This window comes from Elephas maximus, chromosome 10 (genome assembly GCF_024166365.1).
Source record: "Elephas maximus indicus isolate mEleMax1 chromosome 10, mEleMax1 primary haplotype, whole genome shotgun sequence".
NCBI classification, from domain to species: Eukaryota; Metazoa; Chordata; class Mammalia; order Proboscidea; family Elephantidae; genus Elephas; species Elephas maximus.
In genome coordinates, this window is record NC_064828.1 from 84,664,528 (window position 1) to 84,686,008 (window position 21,481).

The 21,481-nt window shown below is 41.7% G+C and overlaps 1 protein-coding gene across 8 annotated transcripts in view; it reads left to right on the top strand.

Annotated features, from left to right (window-relative positions):
- RGS6 (regulator of G protein signaling 6) overlaps window positions 1-21,481 on the top strand; it is a 673,554-nt gene that overhangs the window by 5,613 nt on the left and 646,460 nt on the right. For 4 of the 8 annotated variants that reach the window (XM_049898660.1, XM_049898655.1, XM_049898656.1 and 1 more), the window contains exon 1: window positions 15,576-16,201. The exons of 1 other annotated variant lie outside the window; for it this stretch is intronic. The gene's annotated coding sequence lies outside the window, so the exon portion shown is untranslated. 3 more of the 8 variants (XM_049898644.1, XM_049898646.1, XM_049898645.1) reach the window with 3 other exon arrangements.

Here is a 21,481-nt window from a genome sequence, read left to right on the forward strand (position 1 = left end):
ACCCTAAGGAGCAGTTCTATCCTGTAACACATGGGGTCGCCATGAGTTAGAATCTACTCAAAGGCAATGGGTTTGGTTTTGGTTTCTAGCTTGGCTTTGAGTCTTAACTCACTCAGGTTCCTCCCACTTGATGAATGTTTCATTTATCCAGTTGGTTTCTTTTAAAAGAATCAGACCCTTTTTGGGTTCTGACCCCTGTTCCTCCCCTCTGGCAAATATAAAAACGTGTTGTTTTTTTTTTTTAAACAATGTGGTACCAATTTCTTCACAGGAAAAAGTGGATATACATGCTACTGTGTTCATGGTAGGGGCTCTGGTGGTGCAGTGGTTAAAGCACTTGGCTACTAACCAAAAGATTGGTGGTTCGAACCTACCAGCTGCTCCCCAGGAGAAAGATGTGGCAGTCTGCTTCTGTAAAGATTTAGAGCCTTGGAAACCCCATAGGGCAGTTCTACTCTGTCCTGTAGGGTTGCTATGAGTTGGAATTGACTTGATGGCAGTGTGTTTGGATTTTTTTTTTTTCTTTTTTGCTCTTCAGGGTGAAAATGTTTTACTTCTATTTATTCTTCTGCTTGAGCATTTTTTATGCTTACGAAGAAAACAGGCACCACTACTTTAAAAGGTAGAAATCTGTCAGATTTTTATATTGCTGCAAAGTTACTTAAAAGATAATTTAAAGCAATTGAAGGTGAAGCAGGAGCTCTGGTGATGCAGAGGTTAAGAGCTATGGCTGCTAACCAAGAGGTTGGTAGTTCGAATCTACAAGCTGCTCCTTGGAAACCCTATGAGGCAGCTCTACTCTGTCTTTTAGGGTCACTGTGATTTGAAATTGACTCAATAGCAATGAGTTTGGTTTTTTAAAGGGGAAGCAAGTCTCAAGATGCCATTGGGAACAGAAAGTTGTCTGACAGGTGAACCCATGGACATGAAGCTGGCTTTTATCCTCACCTTCTCATCTGATGGAGCTCCTTTCCTTTCCACTAACCCTCATGGCCTTCACTTTTATTCATGTGCAATAAATTAATAACCAAATACTTATTTTGTTCTTTGTGTTTGCTGCTTTTAGCCAGAGAGATGTCTGCGAGCTCCCTGGGGTGAGTTTTGATTTAGCAGTGGCTCTTTTGGCTGTTGTTGGATTACCCAGAATCTCACTCCACCCTTCCTCGTTGTCATAGCACTCAGCGTCCTCCCCAGTCTTTGTTATTGGGGGGTTCTAATCCCACCCTCAGCTATGGCCTGGGCCCTATTTTAAGCCAACCAGTGTTTTCTACAGTCATTGGTTCAGGGGTAGGCTTGTGACTGAAACGGCCTATTCAGAATGGATCTCAGGATTCTTTTGCTTGGAATGCGGTAGCAGACAGTCTCCTTTTGTAGGATGTAGATGTGAAGTTAGGTGCTGCTTACGTTATAGAAGGCAAAGAAGAGAGATTAAAAACAAAACAAACAAACATACAAAAAAAAAAAAAAGAAAGAAATGGAATCTCAAACCAGCCCTGAGACCTGCCCTAACTCTGGACCGTCCAGTTACAGCCGTTACAGGGGCCAAAAATCTCTTTCCTATTGACTGAGTTTTTTTTTTTTTTTTTTATTGACTGAGTTTTCTGTTTATAGCAACCTAAAGGGTCCTAACTGTTAGAATGGTGTATGCTTTATGTTACAGGCTGAGGAAGAAGCTGCCTTCAAGAAATTTTAGTTAATAGGCCTATGTGTTTTATAAGACTAGGTTTCTCAAGGCAAATGAGTTTTATTGCCCAAGAAAGGGAGGGAAATGAGTCCTTTGTGTTTTGAGGGTTGGAAAGAAAATTAGCCTGATCTTAAGTTGGATCCCAATGTGGAGCTGCAGACCTAGGAGACAACAACCGTTTAGGAGTTCTCCAGGGGTTGAGCCTGCACCCACACAGAGACAGCACTGCTGAAGTATGGGGTCTCTTAAGGAACTGGCTGCGCGATGCCTGGAAGGACTGGGCAATTAGGGCAACCGAGGCAGGAGTCCCCACAGCAGAGAGGCCTGTGGAGGCAACTGCTAGCCCAGCCAGAAGGCTTTGTAGTACAGGGAAAGGATGGAGGACCCGTGTCCATAGCTGCTCTGTGTCATTTGTTAAAATGACATTCTCACAGATTAGTCCAAAGGACTAATGGACCACATCTACCACAGCTTCCGCCAGACTGAGTCCAGTACAACTAGATGGTGCCTGGCTACCACCACCGACTACTCTGACAAGGATCACAATGAAGGATCCTGGACAGAGCTGGAGAAAAATGTAGAACAAAATTCTAGCTCAAAAAGAAAGACCAGACTTGCTGGCCTGACAGGGACTGGAGAAACCCTGAGAGTGTGGCCCCCGGACACCTTTTCAGTTCAGTAACGAAGTCACTCCTGAGGTTCACCCTTCGGCCAAAGATTGGACAGGCCCATAAAACAAAATGAGACTAAAGGGGAATACCAGCCCAGGGGTAAGGACTAGAAGGCAGGAGGGAACAGGAAAGCTGGTAATAGGGAACCCAAGGTTGAGAAGGGAGAATGTTGACATATCATGGTGTTGTTAACCAATGTCATAAAACAATATGTATACTAAGTGTTTAATGAGAAACTAGTTTGTTCTGTAAGCCTTCATCAAAAGTACAGTTAAAAAAAAAAAAAGTACGTTCCCAGAACATTCACCAAAGTCACTGTGTTAGAAGCTTTGGGTATATAGCCTGGGGATAGTCATTTGAAAAGCTTTTCAGCTGATTCTTAGGTGAGTACCATTTAAAAATCCAGACCTTAGAGTGTGCAGAATGTTAAGTTGAGGAAACTCAATTTAGTTGTCTCCAACCAAGCAAGACAATGGTTAAAAATAGGTGACAATAAAGTCCAGGGTCAGGGATCCCATAGAGACAGAAAAAGGACATCATAGGTCATCAATTTGGGCCAGCCACTCATGGGTCAGGCTGGCTTAAGATTCTGGGACAGGATGGATCAAAAAATAATTTAGAGTCAATTGCCAGTGCTTCTGGTATCCAGGCCACCTTAATGTCACCAAAGACCTTAGAATATTCTAACTTGTTAGATTGCCCCACCAGCTTTAACTGTGTAGTGACGTGGGGTGATGGGCATATAGGCTCCAGTACTGTCAGAGCTCCCCAGTTCTGTGTCAGTGTTACTTGGTCCATGTCGCAGACTTCATCACAAAGAGGGCGCCTGTCCAATGCCATGCTCCCTCTTCTCTTGCCGCTACCATTTAAAGTATACAGTAGTTAGCAGGGAAAAGATTTTACCACTGCTGTTTACAAATGAAGGCTGGTGCAGAGTTATTAGATTTCCCCAAGGCCAAGTAACAGGGAGTTTGGAGAGATGGGAAACACAACAGTTTTATAACTCTGGCTCTGGGAGCCCTCAGGGTTCATAGAAGTGTTGGACTGGGCTGTAGATCCCCATGCGGTCACCCCCCAAACTGCAAACAGAGGAGCCCCTTCTTCTCTTGTTATTTTAGTCCTGAGTGTTTTTCAGCTAAAAGTGCAATGCAAAACCAACCAACAGCAAAAACTTTGCAAAGTGTCAGTGTACTAGAAAGAACATAGGGCTGGAACTGGGCGAACTGTGCTCTGTCCTGGCGGTCATCTCTCAGTAGCATGACCTTGTGCATTTCGTGATTTCTCTCTGAACTTGTTTCTTCATCTGTAAAATAAGCGGCATAGATTCACTGCACTGTTGTAATGTAGGACTTCTAACTTTAGTGTTGGTGTATTCTTGGCAATGATTAAAAAAAACCCACAAAAACCCAAATCTGTCGCTGTTGAATCCATTCTGACTCATAGGGCCCCAGGTGTTAGAGAGTAGAACTGATCTATAGGGGTTTCTTGGCTGTAATCTTTTTCTTTTTTTTACTTGTTCTTTAGGTGAAGGTTTAAAGAGCAAATTAGTTTCTCACTAAACAATTAATACACATATTGTTTTGTGACATTGGTTGCCAACCCTGCGACATGTCAACACTCTCCCCTTCTCAACCTTGGGTTCCCCATTTCCATTTATCTAGCTTTCCCCTCCTGCCTTCTCATCCTTGCCCTTGGGCTGGTGTGCCCATTCATCTCATATATATGGTGGAGCTATGTGTATTATTATTTGTTTTATGGACATGTCTAATCTTTGGCTGACGGGTGAACTTTAGGAGTGACTTTAGTACTGAGTTGAAAAGGTATCCAGGGACCATACTCTCGGGGTTTCTCCAGTCTCTGTGAGACTTGGCTGTAATCTTTACGGAAGCAGATTGCCAGGCACTTCTCCCATGGTACTACTGGGAGGGTTGGAACCACCAACCTTTAAGTTAGTAGACGATGGCAAACTGTTTGTGCCGCCCAGGGACTTTTTGTTAATATATAAGCCCAAGTTGGAAAAACCTTTTAATTGTAAGTTTTTATATTGGTGGTTCTTAGACTTTTCAGTTGGAGTTTATCTCATTTGGAAAACACTTCTTATGTTTACCAGCACAGTGAAATTAAAGTACGGCGCAGCACTTAACATTTATAGGCCTGCTTCCACTTACTGTATTACATTGGTTGCTGGACTTTGGTCCTATGACAGAATTAGTGAATAGATTCTTTCTCTTAATTTTGACTAATTTTAGAGGCCCTCCAAGAGAATGAAAATGCATAGTTTATTGGCATTGGGATTTTACTGCTGAGATTCTTTACTTCATTAGTTGGAGGGAAGAGATGTGAACAGAGAAGTAGTTTACTTCAAAATAATTTTGTGTTCCCATTTGAGTTGATACGGTATTTAAAAAAAAAAAAAGCTCTCTTGCTTAAAAATACTCCCTCAGTATAAATATTTTTGTCTGTATATTTTCTTAAACCTCGATCTTTTTCCATTACGTGAAATAGCTTTCATTCCTGGTATGCAATCCTGTTAAACAACCTATGGGCCTCAAACCTAACCACTCTAAGAATTTCCTTGGGGATTAGTTTTTAATCTTCATTTTAGTCATTTGTTTAGTTTTTTTTTTAAAGGATAAAATAATTTTACTGCATCCTAAGACATATATTTAAAAGAAAAAATATTTATGGTAAGCAGGGAGGGAGTTGAGTTACTATGATAAAGGTTTGTTTGAAACATGTTTGAGGGAACAGAACAGCTATGGTTTCCAGGCAGGTGCATGTAAATATTAAAATTCTTCTCCTCTTTTTGGTTAGAGAATGATTTTTCTTTTTCCCAAGAAAGCAATGTTTTCCCAACAAAGCCCTATATGATCTGCCCCAGTGCTGGGGCAAATAGAACAGAAAAAGGGCCTATTTCCTGTGGTTGAGTGCCTGGAGAGGCTTGGGGAACTGCAGACAAGGAGTGTGTTTGGCCCTCTGTGACTCTTATATCCCCGAGTGGCTCCTAACTTCCCTATGGCCTCTTGTGCAGACTCAACCTGCAAAGGGGAGAAGAACAAGAGTTCTTCCTTTGGCTTGTCCATGGTTTTCCAGAGTAACAGCATGTGGGGGCTGGGGCAGGTTCCCCCTTACTCTTTACAGCAAGAATCCTCTAACTTTAGGGTGTATCAGAATCACCTAAATAATCCAGAGTACTAGTTAATCTGTGTTTTTTATCTCTCATTCCCAGAGTTCCTGATTCAGTAGATCTCCTCTGGGGGCGAGGGAACCGCATCTTAACCCACGTGTCAACAAGATATGTATGTGTTAAGTTTAATGTTGAGATAAGCAGGCAGTTAAGATTTGAAATACCTGAAGCAGGAATGCCCTTCAGGTTAGGGAGTCCATACCAAAAAAATCAAACCTGCTGCTTTGAGTCAATTCTGACTCATAGTGACCCTACAGGACAGAATAGAACTGCCCCATAGGGTTTCCGAGGACTGGCTGGTGGATTCAAACTGCTGACCTTTTGGTTAGCAGCCAATCTCCTAACCTCTCATTTAAAATGAATGCACGTGTTGGAGGTTGGGGGGCGACTACTATAACCAGCTTCGACTACATTTATCTTCGATCAACACTAGAGGACATGTTAATTAGCATAATGTACATTAGAAATTATTATTTTTTTTGAGAAATGGGTGGTATTCAAGATGTGTGGGTAGGCTAAAAATGTTACACATGCAGCCCAACCTTGCACAAACAGGGTATACTGATTGAATGAGCCCAGAAGCTAAGATACCTTGGACTCATGCTTTAGGATTAGGCAAATCCACAACATCTGTTAATTCAGACACAGGCGGTCTGGAGATCAACTCGGTGTTGAGGTCCATTGCCCATATGGCTGAGGAGAAGATGAGCCTGAGGTTCTGCGGTACTATGCTAATGGATAACATACCCAAGGCAGCCCACGGTATGATCATCTAGACAAAACAGCTCAGGATCTGTCGTCGTTTGCTATTCTGCTCAGAATTTGCTGCAGAATATAATGCTACCTCTACCTAAGGAGAGTTGTAGTGTCAACCATGCAGGGAGGATCAAGATGGAAGGAAAAGCCCCAAACTGAACAACTGAGGACAGGGACTGATGAGGAGGCTGTGGCTGAGTATATAAGAAGGAGCTGAGTTCTACTGAAGACAAAGGGGTAGGAATAGAGACTTCATCTGAAAAAGCTAGAATGGAGAGAAATAGGAATAAGAAAGGGTTTTAAGTTAATTAAAAATAATTTAAAACCGTTTAGAACTTTTTTTTTGCTAGTTGAAAAAAGAACTACTTGGGGCAACCACCCCTAGAATAAGCATTCTTGGCTAGGGAATTTTAAATGCTAACTAACTGCCAGCTTACTTGTTTATTAAACCTGATGGACACACTTATATCTCACTGAAATGTAGGTTACAGTGCATCCTGATGCCCTGGCTGGATGACTCAGAAGGGGCTAGATGAGTGCTTCTCAGTGGAATGGCCAGGCCCATGGGTTTGTACCAGGATATCTGTATGTCCATGTGTGTAATTTAAGACATATGATGGGAGGGTTACCCAAAGTTTTTGATCCTGTTTTGCTCTTTATAGACACTGTCACTGTCACAAGAAATTGTCTAACTTCCCATGGCTTTAAATACTACCTATTCTATTACCTCTAACCCTGATCTTTCCCCCAAAGTAGTGTTGAAATCTTTGAGTTGTCCCAGTGGACATCTCAAACTTAGTACTGCATTTTAACCTGTATGCAAACAAAATATATATGTTAGTTTAATGTACAGATAAGCAGGCAGTTAATGAATATCTGAAATGTCCTAAGCAGGATATTAAAAGCACTGTTTTCCAGCCAAGCACTGTTCTCCAGCAAACCTGCTTCATCTCATTGTTCCTCACCCTGGTAAAGGGCACTATCATTTTCCCACTTCTGAAGGTTAATTCCTCTCTTTCTGTTACAATCCTCATCCAGTCCGTCAGCAAATTTTATCAGCTAAATTGTAGCCTAAACTCAACCATTTCTCATCACCTTCACCTCTATCACTTTAATCCAAGACAAAATACTCTTGTCTCTTGCCATATTGTACCCCGTGTTGACAATTCTCATCCACAGCAGTTAGAATAATCCTTTAAATAATAAATATGTTTCTGTTATTCTCTTGCTCAAAGCCCCCGAACAGCTTTCCATCATATTTAGAATAAAGTCCAAAGTCTTTACCAGGGCTTTGCATGACCTGAACTTCTCTGAACCTCAGCTACCACCCTTTCTGCCTTGAGTATCCTGCTGTCCTTTGAACATGCCAAACTCATTCTTACCTCACGGCCTTTGCACAAACTGCTTCTTCCGTCTTGGAAGCACTTACCCTAGATATCTGCACGCTCACCACCTTCTTCAAGTTTCTGTTCAAATATCACTTGATCAGAAAGACCTTCCGTGACCCTCTGCTCTAAAATAACGTATCTGGCTTTATTTTCTTTATGACATTTATTATTATCTGACGAATGTATTTATTTCGTTCTTGTTTCTTTGCTTTTCTTTTCTAGAATGTAAGTGCTATGAGGACAGGATTTTTGCTTCATACATGACCATATTCCTAGCACTGAGAACAGTGCCTGACACATAGAACTTAATGAGTATTTGTTAAATGAATTAACAAACTCTCAAAACCATTCTAAGCATACACCTTAAGGAATAAATGATAGAAGCCAAACACTTCCAAAATATTCCATGCTCTTTAAAAAAAAAAATTTGGTATAATTTTTGATTTACAGAAAAGTTTCAAAGATAGTAAGTACAGAGTGTTCCCATATACTCCTTATTCAGCTTCAGCTTCCCCTGATGTTAACGTCTTACAGAATCACTGCACATTTGTCAATACTAAGAAACTGACATAGTTGTAACACTATTAATGCAACTACAGACTACTTCATTTCACAGTTGTCCCACTAATGTCCTTTTTCTGTTCCAGATCTAATCTAGGATACCACATTGCATTCAGTCATCCTGTCACCTTGGTCTCCTGCAATCTGTGTCAGTTTCTCAGTCTTTCTTTGTTCATCATGACCGTGACAGTTTTGAGGAACATAGTCAAGTATTTTGCATAATGCACTCCACGCTTTTTATTTGTTTATTGCAGACGTCAATGTGATGGGAAGCCAACAAGGTGGAAGCTAGGCTCTAAAGCTCTCAAGCACTCCATTTTGGAAAGTCCACTGTAAATCTTGCTGGGGCTTACCTGCTGTGGGCTCCTATGTGAATGAGTTCCTGAGCCCCCAATCAGGAGATGTCATGACAAGGACGAAAGTTAAGAAGTCGTTTTCCAGAAGCCCTGAATAGCCTTTTCATCAAGTCTCATCAGCCATAAGTCTGTAATATGGCCACAGAAATGGAATTGCCACCATTAGCTTATTCCAGTCAATATCCACACTAGTGGAAGTGGGAATAGGGTTCTCTTCCCTGCGTCATGGATGCCAGAAGGAGAGACAAGCTAGCAAAGAAGAAGACAGGAGTGGTGGGGGAACAGGGGTGGTAGGGGATGGATTTGGTAGACAACGAACAGTGTCTGTTATAGGGTCTGTTTGTATATTCTGTGTATTAGTACAGTTCAAATGGGTCATAGTCTCCTAGGAGTATTGCATATCAAAAGATGATGGTATGGATAAACAAATTGTACTATATATTCATGCAACACTCAACAATAAGAATGAATCATGCAACACTATGGATGAACTTCCAAAGCATCATATCAAGTAAAAGAAGTCGGACACAAAAAAATTGCATGTGTATAATTCCATTTATATGACATTCTAGAAAAGGCAAAACCGGAGGGACAGAAAACAGAAGAGTAGTTGCCAGAGGCTGGGGGTGGAAGGAGGTGATTGGCTACAAAAGGGAATGGGGAAAATTTTTAAGGTGATGCAAATGTTCTACAGATTGAAGACCAAACTACTCCTGGGTCTTGGATGATGGTGTGAGAAAGAAAAAAATGACATTGCAGGAAACCTTCATTTCAGCGTAGAGTACAGTTCCGTTATTTTGAGAAATATGATCATCTGCCCAGGCTTTGGTTTGGGCAAATGACACAAATTTCACTTCTATGTTCTTTAGGCTGTCAATCAGGAGTTGGCAAACACAGGACCTGGCAGAGAGCTGAGAATACCCTGTGAGTTCCATTCTGGTTCTTAAATATGCATAGAAGGCCTTACGTTAATTAAAATATGGCTATTCTTAAGAAGAAATCTTTGCCATGTTTAACAGGGAGTGTTACGCATTCAATTTTGGTGTACTTACTCTTTTTGGTTACCTGTGGTCTTGTCTGACTTGGGCTTTGGGTAGAGTTAGTAACTGATAGAGTTTTCCTTCAGTAAAGGATCTTCCTGGTGAAAGAACATCCCCTGCCATTTTACAATGGTCCTAATCAAATGAGCCTAAAACTGATTTTGATAAACTGTGGGAATCCCAGTGCCTTACTTTACCGGAGAGAGGTGGGAGGGAGGGGAGGAATAGATAATTTTGATTAAGGGGACCTGTCCAGCCCTTCAAGTCACATGGCATAAGTAGCTGCATATTCTCTGACAACCTGACTACAAGATCCAGGAGGGTCGTGTCTCCAATAGTGCCTAGGAGGTATTTGGAAAGCACGTATTTATCTGAGGTTAAGCCTGGTCAAACAATCGAGGTGGACAGCATCTTATGGTTATTTGGGGCCCGGTGTAGGCTTTTTTTTTGTAAACTTGCAATTGTCGATGTAAACTTTCTCCCATGTGTGTTGCATATTTTCTTAATCCTCATCATTAAACACTGGAACTTCATAATATGCATCACACTCTGACATGACATTACTTGCAAGTTTCAAACATTCCTGTTCCTGAATCATGGTATAAACACATTGATTCCAAGAGAAAAAAGTTTTCAGAACTGTAGACCAAGTGCTGAAACGTTGTCATACCAGAAACAGGAAAAATCCACTTTACACTGCAATCCGCTTGCCTGCCATAGATCCTTCTTGAGAAGGAAGTAACATAATTAGTGGTAACAGAAATCCTGGGCGTTCTATGAGGGAAGCACCCCATAGGCTGTAGGTCTCAATTTCTGGTTAAAAAGCAGTTTCCTGGGCCCCATTGCTAGAAATTTCAATTCAGCAGATCTGAGGTGGAGCTCAAGAATCTTTATAGCAAAGTTTTAACAAGCACGGCAGGTGATACTGATGCTGTGACCTTCGAGCCATCCTTTGAGAATGACCCTTTATAAAGAATCTAATCAGAAAATTAATTTTCTTTCTGGATTCGATAGGAGATAACACCAATCCAGAAATCTGTTTCCTTTTCTTGCTGAAGTGCAAAGAAAACAGCACTGAGGTCATAGAAAAAGGAAAACACGATAATAAATAGTGAGGAAAAGAAAATGTGGGGATTTGAGAAAAAGCAGCGTCAGCTGTCAAGTGTCACAAAAGGACAGCCTTAGGAAACGGTTCACATGATGCCCCAACTCATTATACTCCCCGAATTCACTGCCATGAACACATGGACCAAATACATTGACACTAGCAATATTTTCTTACCTTTGCCTGCCAATGCAGTTATTGAAACTAGATTGCCAGCTCATTTCCCTTCTTCTGTCCAATTTGTCACCTGGCTCGAGAACTACACCACAATCAATTCTACTACATAATTTCCTGCAACTCCTCACTTGCTAATGAAGTAATCAAAAGATACAAGATTTTACCTATAAATGTAATTCATTTTATGCTTTAGGTGAGTTTTGGGAAAGATCCTTGTGTGTAGCATGCCCTTAATAAATAATTGCTGAGTGAATGAATGAAATGTTGGGTTGAACCACATTCCTGTATATATTCACAAAGCAGTAAATGAAATCGTATTTTCCATATAGCTAACAGTAAATTGATTATTAATGAATATCCATGGCGAACACTTTTGAAGAGTTAGGGTTTTTTTTTTTTTTTTTTAATAAGGAGAACAATTATATCTTAATGTATCTTTTAACCTTTTATTTTGAAATAATTTTAAATTTACATAAAAGTGGTAAAAAGGATTATACTTTTCATCTAGTTGTTAACATTTCTGAACTATCTGAACGTAAGTTGCAGATGGGATGCCCCATTACTCTTTAATATTTCAACGTGTACTTCTTAAAATCAAGGATGTTCTTATAAAATAAGTACAATGTCAACATCAGGAAAATAGCATTGATCCAATTTAATCCATCTAGTCCACAGACTCCGTTGAAATTTCACTGATTACGACATTAATGTCAAGAGGTCATTAATGTCATCTTAGATCTAATTCACGATCACCTGTTGCATTATGGAAACCCTGGTGGCATAGTGGTTAAGAGCTATGGCTGCTAACCAAAAGGTCAGCAGTTCGAATCCACCAGGTGCTCCTTGGAAACTCTATGGGGCGGTTTTACTCTGTCCTATAGGGTCGCTATGAGTTGGGATCAACGAGATGTTGCATTTAGTTGTCACTTCTGCTTTTTTCTGCTTAGTCTCCTTCAATACGGAACAAATTGAAAGTAATCTTGACTTTCATATATCTCTTTAGTCTTCTTCAATCTAGAATAGCCTTTACTTTTGTGGACTTGATATTTTTCCAAGAGGACAGGTAAGTTACTCTGAGTTCCCCTAAGTCTGGGCGTGTCTGATGTTTCCTCATGATGTGTGCGTATGCACAAGAAGTGATGCTGCGTTCTTCTCAGTGCATCGCAGCAGGAGCCAACAGAAGGCTTATTTGTCCCATTACTGGTTTTTATTTATGTGAACTTTTATCAGGTGATTTAGATGGTGTCTCCCAGGTATTACAGCTATAAATTTAATTAGTAAGCATGATATACTTATTAATTAATATGTGATTAATGACTATTTTTAGGGGCATACTTTGAGATGATATAAATATCCTATTCCTTATCAAACTATTTTTTGCTCACTAATTTTAGCATCCATTGGTTCAGTTGTTACATTGATGGTTGCCAAATGGCGATTTTCTAATTCTATCTCTCCTTCTTCAACTATTAGTTACGTTCTAGTATAAAATGGAGTTTTTCCTTTTCCTCTCTTTCTATCAGCATAGATTCATGGGTTCCTATTTTACTCAAAGGGCTACAACCTACAATTTATTTTGATAGTGAAATTGCCCTCGATATGGCCAATAGGAGCCCCTTCAAGCTGGCTCCTCTCTTGCCATGTCTCCACAATTCTTTGCGCATCTTCTTATTTTCATATGTAACAAATTATTCCAGGCTCATCCACTACACAGAGGAGCCATGGTTCCTTTTGTAGAGAAGGGTATTTACAAACCAAGGTCTGAGTGCTAGGTGTGCTCATTACTACTGGGGTATCATTGCTTTTAGGCCCTCTCAGTAAGCAGAGCTAGCAGATATACACACACACACAGAGACACTCACATACTTATTTTGGTCTATTTATCTACCTAAATTAAAACCATGAATTCATACCAACACCTCCAATTTCAAGCCACATCATTAGGTTTATTCAAGTCTTTTCCCTTTCTATATTTGTAACTCCCTTCTCTAACAGTGGGAAATCCTATATCCTTAATGCATATTTTACTTGCTTGCTCAATTCCTCAGTATGTAAACCAATCTCTTGGCCATGCCAGCAGAAAGTGTGGCCTGTATCTATTAAGTTGATCACTTTTATCATTTCATTTAAATATATGTCACAGATATGTGTATATATAGGAAATCAGACATTATATATATATCTATAAGAATATATATTTATATAAAAATAAACCTAAGAAATAGCATGTAATACATAAATACATATGTATATAATTTCATATCCCATTGTCATGGAGTTGATTCTGACTCATAGTGACCCTAGGGGACAGAGTAGAACAGCCCCACAGGGTTTCCAAGGAGCAGCTGGTAGATTTGAACTGCTGGCCCTTTGATTAGTAGCCATAGCTTGGTGGATTCGAACTGCTGATTCTTTGGTTAGCAGCTATAGCTCTTAACTACCACGTCACCAGGGCAACAGACCTCTTTCAAGTGTTGAAAACCAAAGATGTCACCTTGCAGACTAAGGTGTGCCTGACTCAAGTCATGGTGTTCTCATTCACCTCATATACATGTGAAAGCTGAATGACGAATAAGGAAGACCAAATAAGAATTGATGCCTTTAAATTGTAGTGCTGGCGAAGAATATTGAATATACCATGGAGTGACAAAGAACAAACAAATCTGTCTTGGAAGAAGCAAACCAGAAAGCTCCTTAAAAGCATGGATGGCGAGACTATGTCTCACATACTTTGGACATGTTATCAGGAGGGATCAGGCCCTGGAGAAGGACATCGTGCTTGGTAAAGTAGAGGGTTCTCAACAGGATGGACTGACACAGTGGCTACAACAATGGGCTCACACATAACAACGATTGTGAGGATGACACAGGACTGGGCAGTGTTTCATTCTGTTGTGCATAGGGTTGCTATGAGTCAGAACCGACTCAATGGCACCTAACAACAATTTCATATAGTGTTTATGAATGTTTGTGCTTTTTTAAGTGAAGTACACGGTAAGGCTTTTCTCCAGATGAAGACATAAATGTCTTCCACTTGGTTGTCCCCTCATGTTCTGCCTGACCCTCAGAAATGTAGAGCTCTCTGAAGAGGATGTACCCCAGTCCCCTAATTACCACTTCTCTCTCAGTAGCCAGCCTGCTCACTAAGAGTTACAAACAGCTTCAGCCAGCTCCACAACCATACCTAAGCCAAGTGCTGAATGTGGGGAAGAAAAGATTTTACATTTCAACTTGAATAAATATAATAACTGGAGCATGCATTGAAATTATATTTTACACACTATGTTGGGTGGCTCCTCTAGGTTACTAGTTTTCCTCAGGTTGTGGTTGCACCCAGTCACAGTGGATTTAGCACACAATAATACACTTAGCTGTTTATGTACTCGCCCCATTGGAAAGAGAAGGTTGACAGCAGGGACTGCTTCTTTTCCTTCTGGTGCTCAACAGAGGGGATAACACAGGCAGGTGCTAATTACTGTTTATTGGATGAACGAATCAATGAATCAATCAGTCAATATATAATGGTGGAAAAAGAGATGTCTTTTGGGCAGGGGCAGATCATCCAATAGGCAAGGTAAGCACAGTGCTTACCTTGCTTACCAGATCATCTGTACTGAACAATTTCACATTTTTTCACCACATCAAAGATTCTGCTTCTAGCTATGGCTGGCATCTGTTTCTCTCCTAACCCCACAGCACCTTCCTACAGAATCAAAACCTCTTTTCAAACCTACAATTTATTGACAGGGGCAGATGAACCTCCTGTGAAATTGTTCACTGCAGATTAGTAAGTAAGCACAAGTAAGCCCATGCTTACCTTGCTTATTGGGTAATCCCTCCCTAAGAGTGGGGGTGCCTTAAATTTCAACCTCTGGATCCACATGGATGAACAGAGTTCAGGTCATCCACCCTTACAGGCATTTACATATTTTAAGTTTTTTTTTTCTTCTGGTGACATAATACAACCGAGGAATAAATCTTTAACACTGATGTTGCACACAAATTCCATGGTAACCATTCAGTACCAACGATCTCGTCATTTTTCCATCTGCAGCTTCTTGAATCTGTAAGCATCAAATTTTAAAACTCCTACATTAAAGAAAACCAACTCAAGTTACCCTTTCTCATTTTCTATATTCGGCATTTTCTTCTTCTTCCCCCAAGAATATCTATATTTTAATTTTTCTCGAAAGTTTCTTTGTAGTGTTCCAAACAAGAATAATCATAAAACACTGCAAATACCGCGTGTGGTGTAAATATTGAATAAATAAAAATGAGGAGGTTAGTAATAATACTGCTGTCTATCGCGGAGGCCCGTTTTAGAGGCCGCCAGCTACACGGCAGCGAGGGATTCGGGCCAGGAATTCCTAGGACAACCTTGACGCCACTGAAGTTTCCGGACGGGTCCAGCCCTCGGAACTGACGGAAGGAGCCTCCGCATGCTTGAGCCAGTGTCCCAGTTTCCTCCGCCACCGCTAAAGCGCCAGCAATTTCCAGGTTTTCTCTTCCTCGGGTAAATCACATCTGCATCTTACGCCGCACTGGGAACAGGTGAGCCGGGCGGCGGCGCCCTTGGGACGTGCTCAGGTGCCTCGGCACCGCCCGGGCCGCTGGGCCCCTCCCGGCGCCGCGCCTGTGGGGTCCCAGGTGCCGAAGCCCAGGTGCGCGGAGCGCGGGCTGCAGCTCCGCTCCGCACCCGACAGCGGGCGCCGCTGCAGCAGCTCCCGGACGCGGTGCTGAGCGGCTCTGCGAGTTGGGGCAGCTACTAGCGCTCGGCTCTGCTGGGCGGCGAGAGCTCGGTCCGCGGCACCCGGGTCCCACAGCTGGGGGCAGACGGGTGAGTGCCGCGCCGAGGGAGCGTACCGACCTCCGCGCACCCCACTGGCCCGGGCAGGGAGAGGCGGGCGCCGGGCGAGCCCCGGGAGCGCGGAGAGCGGAGCCAGCGCGGAGAGCGGAGCCGGCCCGGAGCGCGCTGGAGACATCCCGAGCGCCCTGCGCCCTGGCACCATGCGCCCCGCCGCGCCTCCTCGCCAGCCCCAGGCTTCACTCTCTGCTAGCTGAGCCCCTGCGCTCGCCACCACGGAAACTCGCCGAGAGGGGGCGAGACACTGGAGAGACGCGCGGAGACGGACCCAGACTTCCCCTCCGCCCCCAAGAGGCAGCCGGGCCCTGGTTTCCTTGGCTTTCCTAGCTTTATCATGAACCTGGCGCAAGCTTGGCTTTAGGAGAGATTAAGAAGCCGGAGGGGGAGTCAAGACAATTCTTTGGTTGCTAAGGTAATTGTAATTGTGATAAAATGGGCAAGAAACAAATGGGGGGAAAGGTGGTTTAAAACGGCATGTGTCTCCCCCGCCCCCCACTCTTGTGTTGATTTCATCTCCGGGGTGTGGGTGCATGTCCATTTCAGATGTGTGACAGGTATGTGTATGTGTGTGTGTGTGTGTGTGTGTGTGTGTGCGCGCGCGTTTGGGACTGTGGAGGCACGCGCTTACATAAGTGGTTAGGCAAGCCCGCGTGTGGACTTGTGTGGGATGGGTGCAGGTCTGTATGCAAATCGTGTTTTTGGTTTTTGGTGTGTGAAGTGCTCAACGCCCGGGACTTGCGTGCAGAAGGAACCTGCTTTTAGATCTTTCCAGTCTTCCGATTTTGTGATCTCAGGTAGGTAGGGCAGCTCTGACTTGACAGCAGACATTCATTAACTTTTTTTTTCCTTAGAATAAGCTCACCCAATTGTGGTTTGGAGAAAAAACGGGTTGTCGTGGTGAAGTGCGCAGGGCAGAGGTGGGTGGTGAGGTCTGCTGTGGGGAACTGCGGAAGGAGAGGGAACTACAGTAAGTATTCACTCGAGGAGGATGACGGCTAAACTGGTGGAGTGAAGAGGCCCTGTTTACAGTACTGTGAGGCTGCGTAAAAAGTGGCCCAGTGAGACAAGGAATGTGACCCAGAAAATTTCATTTTGTTTAGAAAGAAAAGTGCTGCATTTCATTTTTTTTTTTGATGGAGTAAAAAGTTATTTTCTGTCTTAGACAAGTGGCATTTATATGCCGCAAATTGAAGGTATTTGGGTTTTCTTGTTGGTTTGAAGTTGTTCCCTCAGCATTTATCAATGCTTAGAAGCTGGACCTGCAGGTAGTTTCTAATCAATACCTTTCGGCAACTCGAAAGTAAAACTGCAAAAATAAGCAGGAGGAGGTAAAACCTAACATTGGACCCTTTTCTCTCCAGAGGGGGTGAGAGATAGAACAAGAACTGGGCTTGTAAGAGTCAGAATTGAACTAGAAATTGAGCTTTAAGTTGTGTGTGTGGTCTGTTAAAAAGTGTTAAACTGAAAGGAAGCTGTTAGGTTTAGTTTAATACGTTAACAGCAAAGGCTCTTGTAAAACAATTTGCATAGGCAGGTGGGCAATTATATGGAATAGGGGTTGGGGGTTGGTGGGAAACTTTCTGGGAGTTGTATATTCTTTGTCCTTATTAATAATTTTTCAAGGGGTGGGACTGACTACTCTGAATGAGAGAAAGTAGAGGACTGAGGGAAATCTGAGTCTTTACAGACATGCCTTTGTAGGAGAAAGCTTGTATGCTGAGCAGTGAAAAACCAGGATGATAAATTCCTTCAGCTGAGTTCTCTGATACTATTGTCAAGCCAAATTGTTATGCAGATATTGTGATTTCATGCAGTATAACCCTGGGGCACACTATATATATATATATATATATATATATATATATATATATATATATATATATATATATATATATTCTGTTTTCAATAACTTGTCCTTTTCTGAAAGCGTCTGAAATTTCTAGAAACTGCAGCTATTGTGAGGTATTTTGATAAAGTGAGTAGCCCCTGGTGTTTCTTTTCCATATTCATTATACTGGTTATTTGCTTCACTTTCCTGTCTCCATTAAGAAACTTCAGTTAGCATTTGTTGAATTTATATTGCTGAGAAAAGTTTCAGTAAAGCAACGCTAGTTTTTCTTTGAAGCAACACATTGTCCTATCAAGTGAGAAATTACAATGGTTTTGCAGCAGACATGCTTATTTAAATAAGACAGCAACCTCTTTATTTATTTTTTTTATTTGTGGAATAAGATATCCAACAGACCTTTTTTTTTTTTTTTTAATGAGCAAACATTTCTTGAGAAAGAAAAAAAAAGATATTTAGGACAATGAAATTTGCCAATAATTTTGGATGTCTGATGGTCCACTATGAGTCGGAATCGATTTGACGGCACTGGGTTTTTTTTTGTTGTTGTTGTTTTAATGGTCCACAGGGACAAAATTTTATGTGGAAGTAAGATCATTCTGTTTCCTATCTGTCTGACCTTCTCCCATGAATCTTACCTCCTTAACTCCTAAGACTTTCCTGGGAATTGCTGAACACTCTGTTTTGTGCCAGGGGTTAAACACCAAGGAGAGATGAGTAAGGAGCTCTCGGTGTCACATAAACATCTTTCAGTGCCATTGGAAACAGGGGATGTTCTCAGAGCCCTCAATACTGGGATTAGTTTTTCCTTTAGCTTCACAGTTAGCTTGTCTGAATTCATCGTGCTTTGAACCTGGAAAAGCGTTTAACCTCTTTGTTTTCAGTGCCAGCTGGAATAATGTATTTACCAAATTTCATCTTCATTGTGACATAATGGCATGTTATAAATAATGACTGTAACACACTATCCCGCTGTATGGAAAGAAATAAAATTGCAAAATAAACCTTCCTGTTGAATGTTATGGACATAGAATTTCAAAAAGCAGCTTTACTTTTCCTGAATTACAAAGTAATATGTAACCGCTGGAAAAATTGAAGGAAAAACAAAACAAAACAAAAGATGGGTGAACTACTGTTAATATTTCTCCATACTAAATATTCTTCCAGACTTTATTCTGATGACATTATTCATTGTATTTCAACCCCTCTCCCCCCTCAAAAAAAATTCCAATCTTGTAAATAGAACTTGGGTATGTGTTAAAGGCTTGAGAAATTACTGTTAGTTTACTGCATGGTTTTAAGAGATCAGATTTTAATTTTTCTTAGTGGTCCTTATTTTCAGGGGAGGCTAGGTTCTCTGTTTCTCTGTTTTCTTTTCAAATGAAGGCGTGCACCATGGATCAGTAATACCTGGGACTCCTGGGCAGATTTAGGGATTAAAGTATCAGAAAAGAAGTAGAAAGAGCATTGGTCCTCAGTTCTGATTTCAGTTCTTTCACTGACTCATCAGCTGACCGTTGTTTTGTGGTTGTGGGGTAAGTAGAAACCTCTCTGGGCCTCTGTTTCCTGGAAGGACAAATGAGACTTTCAGGTTTACCTCCCAGTGTTAACTATGCATTTACTATTTTAACACCGGGTGAGGATGGTCTTTGTTTGCGGAGGGCTTGCTCAAACACGGATTGCTGGACCCTGCCCCCAGAGTTTCTAACTCAGTTCATCTGAGGCAAGGCCTGAGACTTTGCCTTTTTAATAAGGCCCTGCTGGTCTGGAGACCACACTGGGAACCACTGAACTAGATTGTAAGCTCCTTGAGGGCAGAAACCCTGTTTACTTTTCTTCGCATCCATTTTCCCAGTGCCCAGCAGTATACCTGTAAGTCGGTGCTCAGTACGTGTTGGCTGAATTGTGTAAATTTTCTCCAGGGGGAGGGTGGAAAACTTTCTGAAGTAGTGAAGATAGAAGATCCAGAATTTGGAACTTTTAAGTCTGCAATAAGAGTTAACAATCAGTCATGAAACCCTAGGTCTTCAAACTACAAGAAGAGCAAAAATACAAGCAGGCAGTTAAAACAGACCTTAAATCTAATGAGTTACATTAAATAACAACTCCGAGTACCTACTTGAGATGTTATAAACCATGAAGCTTATCAAATGCTTCATCATTGCCTCTCTGAAACCAGGAAGAGGTGATTCATTTTCTACCATATACACATATTCCAACAGAGGAGCAAGCAATTACCAAAGCAGGAGGTAAAACAAACAGTGGCCCAGCAACCCCTTCTTCCCTCCCCACAAAAAGGCAGAACGTTGCTTGTTAGAGCCTGCGACCGCTGTATGAGGGAGGCCTCCATTTTATGACTGAGGAAGCTGAGACTTAGAGAAACAGACTAATCTTCGCAAGGTCACAAGTTAGTAAGTGGCAGCGCCAGTCCACTGACAGTGGGTGATAGATTTGACCCCCAGGAGATTCCACCAGTTGAAATTTACATGTTGGGATTGTGATCACCCTCCTGTGGCTACTCAGGGAACAGAAAATTAATCTTTCCTTTTTGCTTGGGTGGCAGAAACATAGGTGCAGAGAGATCTCATTTTTATATATCCTAGTCCCAAACAACCCAGTGTCATCGATTCCTTTATGGAAGCTTAAAAAAATGTGTAAATGTTTGAAGAAGAACAAAGTAGATGCTCATTTAACTGAGGCAATTAAAATGAGTTGTTCTAGAAGCTGAAGGAGGGTATATCAGCTGTCTTTTCTCCTAAAAAAAAAAAAAGAAAGAAAACCCAAACCCCTTGCCCTTAAGTCAGTTCTGACTCATGATGACCCCAAGTGTTAAGAGTAGAACTGCTCCAAAGGGTTTTCTTGGCTGTGATCGTGATGGAAGCAGATCACTGGGCCTTTCTGCCACAGTGCTGCTGGTTGGGTTTGAACCACCAATATTTAAGTTAGTAGTGGAGCACAAATAATACGGTAAAACCATTAAAGGGAGAAAAAGAAAAACCTTTAATTTTTTGCACAGTCATCAGTTGCCATCAAATTGATTCTGACTCATGGTGACCCCATGTGTGTCAGAGTAGAACTGTGCTCCGTAGGATTCAGTGGCTGATTTTCAGAAGTAGATGTCCAGGCTTTTCTTCCAAGGTGCTTCTGAGTGGATCTGAACCTCCAACATTTCAGTTAGCAGTCAAGAATGTTAACTGATTGCACCCCTCAGTAACTCCATCTTTCTTACCCAAGTGGAAGTCCAAATTACAGAAAGCCTCCTGAGATGAGTGTCTCCTGCATGAATGTGAACTAGTGGTGGTGCTCCATTGGAAGTACCCAAGACATCTGTGTCCCACTTGCTGAGACCTGGCCAGCCCAGACAGAAAACTGTTTTTGGTGATTCTTAACTAGCAAAACAGGCATTCGAAAACCCTACTAACTGGGTTTCTGAACTTCAACTTCCTTATCTGTAAAACAGGAAGCAAAAAAATATACTTCTTGACTATGTGTGACTGTGAGGAGAAAATAGGATCGTGTATATAATATACCATGGCTCAGACATCTAAGAGAGAGGGTAAGGCAGGGAAGACCTCCTCTGTGGTAGCCAAAGATGTCTCTGTTTTCTTGAGCCTAATGGCCATTAATCACCAGCAGGAAGAGAAATGGAAAGTAGGAGACGGCTGCTGCATTGACATCTCTTGTGCCAGATGGTGAACCACACCCAGAGCAAGGCCTTGCTTCATTTTCTTTGTATCCTTGGTGTCTATCACAGTACTTGATGCATGGTAGAAGCTTGGTCAGCTTTTACTGAGTTATTTTACTTGCAGCAGAGACAGCTATGGGTGGGGTGAATGGGAGGAAATG